Below are 14,668 nucleotides of genomic sequence, written 5' to 3'. Positions count from 1 at the left end.
TACTGCCATTCATCGTTTCCTATCTGTCTGTCTGTCATGCAGGTGCTGGTCATGACCTGCCACATATTTTTGTACATTTTGAAAGGCAAATCCTGCTTTTGTCTAAAATCAACCTGGTGGTGTTTGACGACTGTCACCTGGCCATCGCTGACCATCCCTACTGTGAGATAATGAAGGTGAGGCACTGCGTTCTCTGTAGACGCATCCTTGGATCCGTGATACATGATTGCGTGAACTCGGTGCCTTCTTCCACACCTGCAGTATTTTGAGGGTGTTACCAACAGCCCTCGCATTTTGGGCCTGACCGCTTCCATTTTGAATGGAAAGTGCGACCCGTCAGAACTAGAGGAAAAGATCCAGAATCTGGAGAGGACCCTGAAGAGCAACGCTGAAACGGCCACTGATCTTGTGGTCCTGGACAGGTACCGCCAGATGCTCATTTCTTGTCTTCTTTGCAAGGTCAGAGTCTCAGTCCTTCCCTTGTGTTTCAGATACGCGTCCCAGCCCAGGGAGATGGTTCTGGACTGTGGCCCTTATGTTGACAAGAGTGGCCTCTGCTCCCGGCTGCAGGCTGAACTGGACGAAGCTTTACGGTTCCTGGGTGACTGCAACATCTGCGTGACCAGAGAGGACCACAACCCCACCTTCATCTCCAAACAAGTTAGAGCTTAAATCAGCTACAGACCAGACCAGCTTAAAGGATCCGGGTTTTGTGAACTTTCTGGTCGCGTTGTTGTCGGCTAGCTTTTATGCCGTAGGTCAGTTGTCTTGTAACCAGCCCGGAAGAAACCACGGAGACTAAATTCTATGTCTAAGTTCAGGTGGCCCAAGTGCTCAGCATCCTGGTGTTAGTGATCCGGGGACAGTCATATGGCTGGGACCGGAAGTGACCTTCCAAAATGGTGGCACTGGGTGGGAATGGGTTGGAGTTCTGCAGAGATTGATAAAGTTGCAAAACCTGTAAATGAGAGTAGTGAGCTGATGAGTAGTGAGATCTGCTCCGGTGGGTAAAGCACGCTGATTTGGCCGCTCGTCACCGTCTCTTTGTGCTCTGTAGGTTTTGGCCGACTGCTTGGCTGTACTGCAGGTGCTTGGGCCCTGGTGTGCAGACAAGGCGGCTGGCATCATGGTACGAGAGCTTCAAAAGTACATCAAACATGAGCAGGAGGAGCTCAGTCGCAAATTCCTGCTCTTCACCGACACAATCCTGCGCAAAGTTCATGCCCTTTGCGAGGAGCATTTCTCCCCCACCTCTCTGGACCTCAAGTTTGTGACCCCAAAGGTCCTCCGGCTGCTGGAGATCTTGCGAGAGTACAAGCCTTTTGAGCGGCAGCAGTTTGAAAGTGTGGAGTGGTACAACAACCGGAATCAGGACAACTATGTCTCCTGGAGCGACTCTGAGGATGAGGATGAAGATGAGGACGTTGAGGCCAAAGAGAGGCCTGAAGCCAATTTCCCTTCACCCTTCACGAACATCCTCTGTGGCATTATCTTTGTGGAGAGGCGGTACACCGCCGTTGTCCTAAACCGGTAGGTCTCTCTCTGCTTCTGCTTGAACAGAAACCTTTTTCGACAACAGAAATATCACATGCAGAAAGAAACCTGGTCCAGATCATGAGCTCCCTTGGGTCTGTAAACTGGTGACGGCATAAAATAATGTTGGGATTCGTTGTTTCCAGGCTTATCAAAGAGGCAGGAAAACAGGACCCGGAGTTGGCTTATATCAGCAGCAACTTCATCACCGGCCACAGCATTGGCAAATACCAGCTCCGGAACAAGCAGATGGAAGTGGAGTTCAGGAAACAGGAAGAGGTACGGGAACACTCTGGAGACGAGGGCATTCCAGCCCGATCCTCCAGCCCACTCCAGCAGGGTAGTCTCTGCCAACAGGCAGAAAGCTGCTGTCGCCATAGGAACAGATGCCAGGATAGGACGGTTGTCTACCTGGACATATGGAAAACTGTGCTGGCCTCTTGTGGGACTAGGTTACACATCCCTGTTGTCACTGCTGATGGTGACTGGTCAGAGCGAGAGACGACGATAGATGGACGAGAGACCTTTTAACCCCATGTTTGCATGTATGGATGACGGGTTAATTCAAGCCATGGCATCTTAGCCCTGGTGTATTTAGCATATGCTGGTCATGCTAGCCTTTACTCTCCTTTACTACGGCCTTCTTTACACTCCTTTATCACGGCCTCCTTTTACCACGGCCTCCTTTACACTCCTTTACTACAGCCTCCTTTACACCCTTTTACTACAGCCTCCTTTACCACAGCCTCCTTTATACTCCTTTACTACAGCCTCTTTTACACCCTTTTACTACGGTCTCCTTTACTACAGCCTCCTTTACATTTTTTTTACCACGACCTTACAGGACTGGAGGCAGGATAAAGATGTCATCAGTCTCCATGCTGGCCTCAACAGCCATATTAACCCCCCCAGCTACTCCGGGGCTTCCTCAGAGACACTGACATAGTTTTTTAGCAGCTGCACAATCCATGAAGGCTAAACTATCTCAACAAAATCCAAAAGTTAGATTAGTGCTGCAGCATCGTCTATTCGCATGTCTCAACCCTTGAGATTGTATTTTATTTCATTTGAATCAATTATTAGAATTATAAAAGCAATACATCACTTTAAGCTTTGTGTGTGTGTTTGATTATAAAATAAAGTAACCTGTTTAAGAATGTATGGAAAATAATGGAATGTCTCACCATCTTACAGGTCCTCCGCAAATTCCGAGCGCACGAAACCAACCTACTGATTGCCACAAGCATCGTTGAGGAAGGCGTGGACATTCCCAAGTGTAACCTGGTGGTGCGCTTCGACCTGCCTACAGAGTACAGGTCCTATGTCCAGTCCAAAGGCAGAGCCCGGGCGCCGGTGTCCAACTACATCATGCTGGCTGACAGTGAGAGGACCAAGGTCTTTAAAGAAGATCTCAGTACCTACAAAGCCATAGAGAAGGTGATGTTTTCCATCAGTTTTTTTGATTTTTAGTCTGTTTTATTTTTTTATTTTTTTCCCCTTTGGCTACTTGGGACCTCTGGTGAGTTGGAAGATCTCTGATCAAGCCAAATTTACCTGTGAGCAGATCTTAAGAAACAAGTGTTCCAAGTCAGTGGAAGTGAGCGAGTTTGAGGTGGAGCAAGTGTTCGACGATGACTACATCATCCCCCCATACGTTCTCCGTTCTGAGGACGGAGGACCCCGAGTCACCGTCAACACAGCCATTGGGCACATTAACAGGTAGGGTGAAAGCTTCGAGCTGGGTCCAAGGATGCAGACAACCCTTACACGCCTGCAGTCACGGAATATCTCCTCTCTTTCTGCTGTGCTGCCCAGGTATTGTGCGAGGCTTCCCAGCGATCCATTCACACACCTGGCACCCAAGTGTAAAACTGTGGAAATACAGAGCGGGCTCTTCCAGTCCAGGCTGTACTTGCCCATCAATTCCCCTCTGCGAATCCCCGTTAAGGTGAGGAATCCTTCCGCAATTAGTCCACATTTCGACGCGAATTCTTTCTCCAAGAACCATGCACACGAAGCATCGTGCATGCTTGAAAATAGCGGAAGGTTTTCCAGAGGTCAATCCAACATTTGGTGTGGAGAGTTAACTGCCCCAGCATGTGCAAATCACCTGTAGTGTTAAGCCTGTATGTCGCCACTGATCGTGACGTGTCTCCCTCTCCCACAGGGCCCCATCATGAACTGTATCAGGCTGGCCGAGAAAGCAGTCGCACTCTTGTGCTGTGAGAAACTCCACAAAATAGGTAAATGTCATAAAGGTAAAATAGGTAACACCATCTTGTGAAGGCCTGTTTTTGACATACACACAGATTCAAGTAGCATCAGTAAACACGTCCAACGCGTTCTGTAAAATGTGATTTCCAAAAAATGGTGGCTCACATCTGTGGAGTCTTGCCCTCCTTAAACATTAGAGTTAGGAGCACCAACACTGGCTGTTAGGTGCTGTGTCGGGTATGGACACTTTTCCTCAGACATGTTGTTGTCAAATAAAAATAGAGGTTGATTTTTGTCATTAAATTCCTTAGCGTTGGTCAAAAAGAGCTGAATATTAATGCGGCAGTCCTGGTGTTTCCCCCACACTGGTGGTTCTTTTGGAATGAGACGGTTGCTGAATGGTCAGAACCATTAAGCGGTGGCTTCTTGCTTTTGTTTGTCAGGGGAACTGGATGATCACCTGATGCCTGTGGGAAAAGAGACGGTGAAGTATGAGGAGGAGCTGGACCTTCACGATGAGGAGGAGACCAGTGTACCAGGCAGGCCTGGTTCCACCAAAAGGAGGCAGTGCTACCCGAAAGCAGTAAATGTCTCATGATTTAACCCAGCCAGTCTGGTTCATTGACAAATACGCGTTTTCAACGTTCTCCTCCTCCTCAGATCCCTGAGTGTCTATGGGACAGTTATGCTGTGCTGGATCAGATATATACCTGTATGTGATTGGAATGGTCCTCACCACCCCTCTACCAGATGAGCTCAACTTCCGCCGCAGGAAGCTCTACCCGCCCGAGGACACCACCAGGTGCTTTGGGATCCTCACAGCCAAACCGATACCTCAGGTATGTTGTGTGACACCAACCTCTTTGACTTTCGTGCATTTTGATGAGGAATTCCCCACTATTGACACTTTTTCCCCGCAAGATCCCGCATTTTCCAGTGTACACCCGCTCCGGTGAGGTGACCATCTCCATTGAGCTGCAGAAATCTGGCTTCTCGCTCACTGCAGCTCAGCTGGACCTCATCACGCGCCTGCACCATTACATCTTTTCTCACATCCTGCGCTGGAGAAACCTGCACTGGAGTTCAAGCCTTGCAGGCGACTCGGCATATTGTGTCTTACCTCTAAACATTGGTGAGTTCGTATTAGTTTGAGGTTCTCAGCAAAACTGGACTAGTTCTACTGCAGCAGCCTCTTATTTCATTTCAGTTGGAACTCCAACACACTAGACATGGACTTTCCAGTTCATGGAAGACATTGAAAAGTCTGAGGCCGTACTGGCATTCCTACTACACAGTACACCAAGCAGAATCCCTTCAGCTTCAAGCTGGAGGACTACCAGGATGCTGTCATTATTCCAAGGTACGGTGGTGGCGGCAGTGGCCCGTGGGTGCAGCAGTCACAGTAAGAAGAGGCTAAAGTCTAAGCCGTGTCTCTTCCTCTCCTCAGGTATCGCAACTTCGACCAGCCTCATCGCTTCTATGTTGCTGATGTGTATACAGACCTGACGCCGCTCAGCAAGTTCCCTTCCCCGGAATACGAGACATTTGCAGAGTACTACAAAACCAGTACAACCTGGACCTCACCAACCTGAATCAACCACTCCTGGATGTGGACCACACCTCTTCCAGGTCAGCCCGTCACATTAAATGGCATGATCTTGTGCTGCTTCTGAAACCCCGCTCAGCCCTCTACGTTCCTCTGGGGCGTCTGGGCTCCGAGACCAGACGAGCTGCAGCGTATGCTGATGTCGGCTGCTCATTTTCCCACTCGGAGAGAAGAGCTGCTTTATTCACCGCACAAGCACACAAGAACCTTGACTAATTACAATTGAGCTAAATGGTATCTGAACAGAGATGAGTACATGTCCTCCAGGCCAGACCCAGGCTGGTCCTGGCTGTGTTGTGTACGCTTTCGTGACACTTTGAATGAAATTGTACGGTTGCATCAATTTGGCTTAAGAGGGAGAACATGGTCCCACTGAGGGAACGATGTGAGGCTTTTATTTTCTCCTTAGGGCTGAACCTGCTAACCCCCCCGACACTTGAAACCAGAAGGGCAAAGCTTTGCCTCTCAGCAGTGCAGAAAGAGGAAGGCAAAGTGGGAAAGCCTCCAAAACAAACAGGTAACCAAACCCTCATTTTAGCTTTTGGACTTGTTTTTCAAGAGTTCCTGTTGGTAAAATGGTGCATGCTGGGGTTTTCACCTTTACCCCTCTGGTTTTCATTCAGATCCTAGTTCCAGAACTCTGCGCTATCCACCCCATCCCCGCCTCCCTGTGGAGGAAGGCCGTGTGTCTGCCTAGCATCCTCTACCCCGCCTCCACTGCCTGCTGACCGCCGAAGAGCTTCGAGCTCAGACGGCTATTGAGGCTGGAGTGGGAGCACGGACCCTACCCCCAGACTTCAGGTGGCCGCCACGTATAACACAAAGTTGTCAATTGTCGCTTGTTTTGAAGTTACTAAGGTTACATCGTGCACATCAGCAACACGTCTGCTGACGGACCTCGTCTCCTCTAGAGGATTTTCAGTGCAGTTTTACCTAGATTCATTGAACTAAGGTGGATCCATGTGTGGGTCCGTGACTGCACTATGATTATTGCTATTTAATGCTGGTCTACAAACCAGGATTTCCCATCCTGTTTTTGTGTCTCAGATATCCAAACCTGACTTTGGCTGGAAGAGGTCGATTGATGGTAAAACCTTCCAGTCCTCTCCTGAGTGCTTCAGCAAGGATGCTGAAGATCCCTGTAAAGACCAGGTGACTCGATCCCTCAGCTCCCCCACCACCAAGTCTCCCTGTGAGCCAGCAGAAGCTACTTGTGTGATGAACTCAATCAATAGCACTGCCCGATTAGCCTGTGATGACGGCCGCCTCAACACTGAGCACCTTCACAATATGAGAATTGCCAAACCTCCAAGTCCAGCACACCTGTACTGCAGAGCCAGAATCCATACAAAGAGCTACCTCAGTCTGCATGCAGCCTTCTTACAGCTCACAAGAGCTCAGTTCCAGTCCTCAGCTACGGAGTGATGAACATGCGACTGGGAGGACCTCGGACCACAACGATTAAAGCTACCTCAGTCTGCGCTTGGGAAGCCGCTGCCGTCAGTGTCTCACTGCACCTTGTTTTGATCCGCGCATTGCCGCTCAACACAGATCTGAGTCTGGAGACAAAAGCCTGGGGCCCAACCCGGGTCTCATCCTGCAGGCCTTAACTCTGTCTAATGCCAGCGACGGCTTTAACCTGGAGCGGCTGGAGATGCTCGGGGACTCGTTCCTAAAACACGCCATCACCACATACCTTTTCTGTACCTACCCCGACGCTCACGAAGGACGTCTCAGCTATATGCGCAGCAAGAAGGTAAATATACCGTATTTTCACGACCATAAGGCGCACTGTATTAAAAGGCGCAGTCTCAGTTATGGGTGCTATTTCTGTATTAAAACATACACAAGGCGCACCGTATTATTAGGCGCATGCTGAAACATACAGTAAAAAATGACAACGGAAGTAAAACCGTGAGTTTCAACACATTTATTGAACAAATATTCATTCTTTCGCCACAAAACCATCAAAGTTTTCATCTTCTGTATCTGAATTAAACAGCTTCACTATTTCAATGTCCAACATCCCGAATTCTTCTTCTTAATCATCTGAATCGGACTCACCGACCCGGTTCCGGTTCAGCGTTGATTTTGTGAAAGCTCTTACAATACATGAGACAGTATCATAGCCCATGCGTCTACAATCCACCCGCAGTAACTTGCCCACCGTTGCCATTCATAGTCTTGTGAAGGGAGTGTTCGCCCTCCGTCATCCAGGCGCTCTGTCCGTTTCCGTGGCAGCCGGGAACCACAGTGAACGACGACTTCTCGTGCCCCGTTGTGGCATATCGCCACCAGTGCTGGTCCCTTTTTCTCCACTTGTGGGTCAAATGGATGGCAAAAGTCAGAGGGATCTCATCCATGTTGGTGATGTGGCTGGGCGCGGTTATCTTGTCGTGGCAGTAGGTGCAGAAGATGGTCACCCTCTCCTGGTAATCCACGGGCAGCCGCTGCGTAACAGTTGTCCTCGCGCGTATGGAGAGATGCCGCCTCCTCATAAAGCGAAAACACTAAGATTGCTCGATTGCCATTTTCAGCCGCATATTTGATGGCCTGCAGTTTAAAGTAAGCCTCATTCATACGTGTGTCGCTTGACCGGCGCCATTTTAGGGGATCCTTACGCGTAGGTGTGCCGCTAATCGATTGGCGGAACGTTTACCGTAGTGCACCCACCAAAGGTGCACAGCAGATTTTGGAACTCACTCCACACACAAGGCGCTCCATATTATAAGGCGCACCGTCGATTTTTGAGAAAATCTCAGTGTTTTAGGTGCGCCTTATAGTTGTGAAAATAAGGTATTCCCATATGCTGTGCTGTGAGGGGTGGCCAGGGAGATCCCTGTTAGCGGGACTGCCTGGCAGACATTCTAACCCATCCGTGTTTGATGCTTTGTGCTGTGCAGGTGAGCAACTGTAACCTGTACCGCCTGGGCAAGAAGAAGGGGCTTCCCAGCAGGATGGTTGTGTCCATCTTTGACCCCCCAGTTAACTGGCTTCCTCCAGGCTACATCGTCAACCAAGAAAAGAGCAATAACGACAAACTGGACTGTGCAGAGGTTAGACTTCCTTGAACAGCAGCGTGTGTGTTTGGGGGGGGGGGGGGGGTCGTGTGTTGCACAAAGATTGATAACAATTTCCATTAATCATGAGCAGCGTCAGATCTCAGATCTGAAGCCATTCAGCGATTTGTTGTGGATAACTTTAAAGTTTTCTCTTCACTGCATCGACACACGCGCGCACGCATGTCCTCTCAGTTATTGAGCAAAGACGCCGTAGATTACGTCGTTCTTCTCTCTAAAGAGGAAGTGCCATGGACACAGAGTGCTTCTGAAAAGTAAATGGACAACTTTTCCTTTGCTAGCGACACCATGTCGAGAAATTACGCGTGACCTGAAAGGAGGGAGGGCCGACACTCTGAACCGGCATGTGGAGGTTCAGGTACACACATGATGATCGCTCCAACCCAGCACAGGTCTTTGGGGACCCTGTTGTTTGCTGGATGAATGGATGGTAGCAGTGGTGCACATCTTGGCACACGAGGACACCTGAAATGTTGTCACGTGAACTCATCACACTTGCGAGCCTAAAGCTGAATGCGTCTGGCATTTGTATTCCTACGCTTGTCTCTTCCTTGTTGCTGGTGTTTATTTGACCTGTGGTCTCTGTGTTCTCTCTCCCTCAGACCAAGGAGGAGAATCTGTCCAATGGGCAGTCAGGAAATGACTACAATGAGGAAGAGGAGGAGGTTGAGGAGCTGGAGGATGAGCTGATGCTCAAGGATGAGCCAAAGATGATGTCAACATGGAAGAGGACCTGGAGTACTACAAAGAGCACATCAAGTTCATTGACAACATGTTGTTGGATCTGGTGCGTTTGGTAAGAAGATCTCTCTGAGCGCCTTCCCTCCACACCTCAGCCCGTCCTCTGGGTCCTCCCCCTTGCTGGAGTCGTCATATGAGTGGAAGGCCAACAAGAAGAGCTTGCACCCGACCACGGTTCCATACCACACGGAATCAGTGAGCAGCGGGCCATCGGCGGAGGAGTTTGACTACAGTTCCTGGGACGCCATGTGCTACCTCGATCCCAGCAAGGCTGGGGACGAGGAGGACTTTGTGGTGGGCTTCTGGAACCCGTCAGAGGAGAACCTGGGGGTTGATCTCGGCAAGCAGACCATCTCGTATGACCTGCACACTGAGCAGTGCATAGCTGACAAAGCATTGCTGACTGTGTGGAGGCATTGCTGGGATGTTATCTGACCAGCTGTGGAGAGAGAGCGGCCCAGATGTTTCTGTGCTCGCTGGGCCTCAAGGTGAGCCCCAACCTCTTGTTGCTGTGCTCAGAGTTCAGCAAACACTGCTTTTTCTGCTGATTGTGGCCTCAAATGCTTGCTACCCCTGTTTAGGAGGCCTCTGCTGATGATGGTCCCGACTGTTGTGTGCCTGTACCAGAGCAGCAGCTGCCGTTCCCTCCTGATGTCTTCCTCTGCTCCTAGGTGTTGCCGTTGGAGGAGGGGGTGGTGACGGGCCCCAGGCGGAGTCACGGGACCACGGCCGTGGATCTGTGCTACGGCTGGCTGAAGATCCCACCCCGCAGCATGCTGGACCACCCTGACGCTGAGCACACGCTCCACCATCTCATCTCTGGCTTTGAGAACTTTGAGAGGAAGATCAATTATACGTTTCAGAACAAGGCCTACCTGCTGCAGGCCTTCACCCACGCTTCCTACCATTACAACACCATCACAGGTCAGACCCCACCCCCAGTTCCTCTTGAGGCGGGGGGCATACGATGTCCACCTTTTTAATGTTACCCCTTCGCACTCTAACTCGCCCTCCTCTCCCTTCCCTGGGTCGTCTTTAGATTGTTACCAGCGGCTGGAGTTCCTTGGCGACGCCATTCTAGACTACCTCATAACCAAGCACCTTTATGAAGATCCCCGGCAGCACTCCCCCGGCGTGCTGACCGACCTGCGCTCGGCACTGGTCAACAACACCATTTTTGCCTCGCTGGCAGTCAAGTACGACTACCACAAGTACTTCAAGGCCATCTCACCAGAGCTGTTCCACGTCATCGATGACTTTGTGCAGTTTCAGTTGGAGAAGAACGAGATGCAGGGAATGGATTCCGAGGTGAGCTCTGGAACCCCATGTGATCCCGAGGATCTGTTTGTGTATCCAGAGGCGGGAATCGGGTGGATTTAGTTTGGCTGCTGTAGCGTACCACTGTGACACACCCATAAAGTAACTTTTGCCCAACTCTTCTCAGCTTCGGCGCTCCGAAGAAGACGAGGAAAAGGAGGAAGACATCGAGGTGCCAAAGGCCATGGGAGACATCTTTGAGTCGCTGGCAGGGGCCATTTACATGGACAGCAGAATGTCCCTGGAAACGGTGTGGCAGATTTATTATCCAATGATGAGGCCGCTCATAGGTGAGGATGGTTTCCTTGGCGACGATGCTGATGGGGAGGAGGGAATGAGCTTTGCTCTCTCTTCATTACAGAGAAATTCTCCGCCAATGTGCCGCGCTCGCCGGTGAGGGAGCTGCTGGAGATGGAGCCAGAAACGGCCAAATTCAGGTAGGTGCCCCTCCCTTGCCGCTGAGCGCAGTCCCCCCCCCCGGTATTCTGACCCGCATTTTTGTGCTGTGTGCAGCCCTGCCGAGCGGACCTACGACGGGAAGGTGCGGGTGACGGTGGAAGTCGTGGGGAAGGGCAAGTTTAAAGGAGTCGGCCGCAGCTACCGGATCGCCAAGTCCGCAGCAGCCCGTCGAGCTCTGCGCAGCCTCAAAGCCAACCAACCTCAGGTGCAGATGAGCTGAGCTCGGCCTGCCGTGCTAACGCCGCTGCAGAAGACGGATCCTTCACACTTTTCCTCATTTTGTTGTTCCATGTTTTTGCGCAAACACAATCTTTCCTTTTCTGCTCTGTGTATCCCCGAATGTTTTATTCACTTTTGGCCACATGTGAACGAAGAACAAGGTCAGGTGGTCGTCGATTCCTCTCTTGACTTGCTGTTTGCCTCCAGGGTGGGGGAAGGTTGGCGTGCGTGCGCGTCATAGGAAGGCCGCAGCCCTTGGCCTCAGCTGGAGGCCATCGGGTCGGGGCCTTTGTTTAACCGGGTTCACCTCTGCCTGAAATTTCCTGAAACGGGATCCTGAATCATATTTGCACTTGATCCATTTGGATCCGTTACTTCTGTGGTAACACGGAGGCCAGAGTCACCACCAACGTGTGGGTCACCTGCGTTCACTCGTGCGTACAGGAGTGATGCTCTCAGCCTTCCACACCAAGGCTCCTGCCGTTTCGGTGGTTCTGAAGCGTAATACTGTGTACTGACAGGCTGCGCGACGGCGCGGCTTGGTCTGCCTCTGGGACGCAGATGGAACGTGCTGGCGGCGTTCTGGTGCAAGGAAAGGCCCCGTGTCTACCAAAGCGGCTGTCGGCCTCCACCGCGACGCACCACAATAGCCGCCCGACTCACTTCTTACACATGGCTTTTCCTCACCGCTTTGCCCCATTTTACCTAAATACCTCATTTGATTGCATGCTTTTTTTTTGGTGCTATGTTTTGCATTAAGCTTGAATTTCTCCTTTTTTATTTTTTTTTGCACTGTTGTTGTAATACCTCTTTATTTGAACCATTTTTTTTCCTTTTTGGTTGTTTTTTCTCTCTGCTTTCCTGTCCTCCATGGATGTTTTCTTTTGGGGCAGACGTGTCTGTCTGTCCCGCCCTCCCATCCTTTGCAGCAGTCATGCACACCGTAGGGATGAGGGCAGATTACATCCCATCTATCAGTGCTCCGAGCTCAGGGAGGATGTGTTGCGTACACCCCCCCAGACAGGGTTCCTGTACCTCCAGGTGACGCTCACCCCCCCCCCCCCCCCCCAGCTCCTTTAGCAGGCCCAGGAACCACTCCAAGAACAAAGGAGGATGTAATCATGTCCTAATGAAAGAAAAGCCTCCAACAGGCTATGACTCATCAAATCATGACTTGATTCTGCTGTTAATGCAGAAAGAACCCGGGGGCGGAGGGACTGCTGCCTGAGGACTTGTGCCAGCACAGTTCCTGGTGAGGGAAGCGTCGGTCCTGCTCGATCTTGCCTTGAGCATCTCTGAAGATGAGGCCACCTGCTGTTACTGAAGCACTGGCCCGGCCTGGACTCTGGTTCCCAACGTGGCTAGCGGTGGTGTGAGGGGAATCCCCATAATGAATGTGAAACCACTCCAGGCCTGGGCCACAGTAACAACAAGCCAACAACTGCGGAACCCTGGAGGATGATTGCGTGAGGTGACGACGTCTCTTCCTCCCTTTATTTGAGTTTTACTTTTGTACATGTAGCACAAATGAGCTTTGCACTTGGGCGCCATATTTTACCTCATGCCAGGGTGGGAAGTGAGGACAAGAATGAAAGAAGGTTGGCTAACATTCAGGCTTTGCTGCTGTATCTAGGGGCCATACTGGCACGGAAGCCGAAGTGTCCTGCTCTTGCACTCAGTCCATAGCTTGGACACTGTCCAACTGTTGTCAAAACTGTCCTGCAGTGTGAGTGGCTCAAAGGGGCTTGTTACACCCCAGTGTTAGCATTAGCATGGTTTTGGCTAACACCTGATTGTCAAAGGTGTTTGTCCCTCAAGATTGGGGAAAACTCGACACCCATTAATACCTCGTTTGTAGAATGCTGGAAAGGAATGTCCTGAGTCGTCTGGCAATCACTGAAAGCCCTCTCCAGATGGGGCCAGATATTCCTCCAGCCTGGAGCGGGGATCTCTCTCCCCACTAAATATGGGGCTGTCGGGGCAGACGGCGGGCCTGGACACCATGTGACAACTCTAAAGTGTTCTCTCTGGCAATTTGGGCCTCATATGTCTGGACATCAGAGTGTATCAGAACCAGCACCTCCAGGCCAGACATGAGTCGGCTGGATTCCTCTCCGACCTCTTGGCACACATCAGCCTGGCCTGTGTTTGACTTGGCATTCTGAAAGGAAGAAATCCCCATTTTCCCATTAGTTTCCCAGTCAGTCTGAACCTTCAGAATCATCTCATCCAGCTATGTTGGAGAATGGAGGCCGTGTCCTCGTCCCGTGTTCAGTGGTTCAGGCAGTGATGGCCTACAGATGCAGGTCTGAACGGAGCACAGCTGTCTACTGTGGCCTTAACTGTTGGATTCGAGGACCAGGGATTCTGAGGACTGTTTGAGGGGGATTTTGTCCAGTAAGACAGTACTCGTTTGTGAGGATTGCAGAGTCGCACCATTATTGCAGCATGGCGGCCAGTGATGTAGCGCCAGAGGAGGCAGCAGAGTAGAGGTCACCACGGTGAACTGTTAGCTGGGAAGGGGGTGGGAAACGTTAAAGGGACATTTCGGCTCAATGGAACTCATCCACACTGAGCTGCAGTGATGCAGGCTGCACCGTATTGGGTCACCTTTTTTGTCTGTAGCCCAGTATAACGACAATAAAATGATGGTATGTCGGTCACTAAGTTCTGTGCGTTTGTTGTGTTTTTTTTTGTCATGAATGAGTCAAACCAAAGCGGAAGGCATTTCGGTGCCTGGGTCCTGAATGCAGTGCTGTTGCTGGAGTTTGTCGCCACCGTGTGGCCAGCAGCTGCGTTGTATCAAGAATGGCTGAGGTTCATTTCAAATCTGCGCACACAAAGGGTGAAACTAAGGAGAGCGGGAATGCGTCCCTCATCGGCCCTGCTGCACCCTCGTGACCACGGGCGGTTTTGAGCCTGCGTCGGGGTCATGGGTTAGAAACATTTTTATACCTCTTAAGGACTCTTCACACCAGGAAAGTGTACCAAACAGGTTCCCTCTCATGGCGGTCAGGAGGGCGAGGCTCCCCGTGGTGCTGAGATGGGAAACGAAGATCTGTCGGCCAGGACGTGGATGGACATAAGGGCCTAAACTTGATGGACTGCTGCCCACGCTCAGAATTAAACATGGCTTAAGCTGCGAGTCCACTCACACCTGGCCAGGTCATGGTCTTTGATGGGGGGGGGATGGAGACATACTTGATAAGGGTCAACCGTGTTGGAGACGCTTAGCAGCTGTTGCGGAGGGTTCCCAGTCTGAACTGGTCACCATTTCTGGACGTGGTCCAATAATGAGCTGTTTTCATCCTGCATGAACATCCTGTGATTTTCAGGACCAGCATGATTCGTCTGTAGGTCATGCTGATGGTGACTGCCCCGCCCCTCTCAGCGGGGGGTCAAACCCGCTACTGCTGACAATGTGAAAATGCCCCGATACTGATGGACGGCTGTGTGCTAACGTCAGTGGGAAAGTAGCATAAGGAACCTGGGTGTCTTC

The 14,668-nt window shown here is 50.9% G+C and overlaps 1 pseudogene; it reads left to right on the top strand.

Annotated features, from left to right (window-relative positions):
- Positions 1-13,836, top strand: part of LOC115248827 (endoribonuclease Dicer-like) — a 13,880-nt pseudogene extending 44 nt beyond the window's left edge.
- The last annotated feature ends 832 nt before the right edge of the window (positions 13,837-14,668 follow it).

Source organism: Takifugu rubripes, chromosome 2, assembly GCF_901000725.2.
Source record: "Takifugu rubripes chromosome 2, fTakRub1.2, whole genome shotgun sequence".
In the NCBI taxonomy this organism is placed as follows: Eukaryota; Metazoa; Chordata; class Actinopteri; order Tetraodontiformes; family Tetraodontidae; genus Takifugu; species Takifugu rubripes.
This window is presented reverse-complemented; position numbering and strand designations above follow the sequence as displayed.